The sequence below is a fragment of the Octodon degus genome, unplaced genomic scaffold (assembly GCF_000260255.1).
Source record: "Octodon degus isolate 3935 unplaced genomic scaffold, OctDeg1.0 scaffold00006, whole genome shotgun sequence".
In the NCBI taxonomy this organism is placed as follows: domain Eukaryota; kingdom Metazoa; phylum Chordata; class Mammalia; order Rodentia; family Octodontidae; genus Octodon; species Octodon degus.
In genome coordinates, this window is record NW_004524582.1 from 34,069,940 (window position 1) to 34,071,237 (window position 1,298).

The 1,298-nt window shown below is 43.4% G+C and overlaps 1 pseudogene; it reads right to left on the bottom strand.

Moving 5' to 3' along the window:
- Positions 1 to 638: 638 nt before the first annotated feature.
- LOC105743437 lies at positions 639 to 1,093 on the bottom strand (annotated as a pseudogene).
- Between the last annotated feature and the right edge of the window lie 205 nt (positions 1,094 to 1,298).

Sequence of the window (1,298 nt, forward strand, 5' to 3'; positions counted from 1 at the left end):
TTTTTTAATCAAGTTGAACTAAATCTGTGCAAATATTTTGTAGCCTTGTAACAAGAATCCTATAGAAACAGAATAAAGCCAGCATCCACCTATAGGTCTATTACATCCTTTAACGTCTTACCAACCCAAAGATTGATCTTAGGAGGCATTATGCCAAGGAACACAATTTTTAGTTGATTTATTTATTTATTTATTTATTTATTTTGTGTGTGTGTGTGTGTGTGTGTGTGTGTGGCCAATTCAGCCCACTAGGGGGCAGGGCTGGCTGGCATGTGGTGCTGGGGATTGAACCGCGGTCCCTGTGCTTTTGCTTAGCTTAGCTTGTTCTAAGTAGGTGCTTTAGACCACTGGGCCATCTCACCAGCCCAACACAATTTTTAGTTTTGGCAATGAGCAGAGAAAGTGTCCTTGGCATCATGCATACTTAGCATGCACACTGCAGTGAGCCACAACTCCATTCCTAGGATATCAACTTATTTTTGTCTTAAATTCTTTTTTTTCTTGTCTTAAATTCTTAATTTGATAGTTCACCTATTACCACATAAACCCAACATTTCCATTGTAAAAATCCAGCACAAATTAGAATCACAGATCTTTATTTGAAAATCTGATCTGCCAATTTAGCGTTTTCCATCAGCTCATGGAGCAGAAGCTTTCCCAGGCTTCACAGTCTTCTGCTCAGGTGCTGCCTTTGCAGGAGCCTCAGCAGCAGCCAGCGCAGTCTTCTTAGATGCTGGCTTAGCCTTTTTTGCTTCCTTGGCAGCCCTGACAGCGTGCTCTCTTTGGGCCTTTCTAACTTCTGGTTTCTGATTCCTGTTGGTCATTATGTCAGCAAGAGATGCACCAGTGATGGCCCTCTGAAATTTGACTGCTTGTCGTGTTCTTTTCTTTTGAATTTCTTCTGACTGTCCTTTTTTGTGTTTTCTTCTGTAGAGGACAATCCAGTTTATTTGCCTAGGATTTCTCTTGGAAAGGAATGCAGACTCACATTTTGCATTCAGAAACTGGAAGACCTTCCCGTCCGTCCTGGCGTAGTGCCTCCTGTGTCCTGGGTAGATCTTGTACCCCCGAAGCTGCACAGCTCAATCTTCATGGTGGCAGCCGGCAGTCAAGGCGGAAGATGGTGAAAAGCGATTTTAAGCTTTTAAAAAATCTTTATTCATTTGGTACAGGGTCTCATTATGCAGCTTGGACTCATAGTGATCCTCCTGTTTCAGCCTCCCCAGCAGTGGGATTACAGGCGTGTACCACCATGGTTTCAGTGGCTGACACGGCATGCAGTACCAGGGATCAAACAC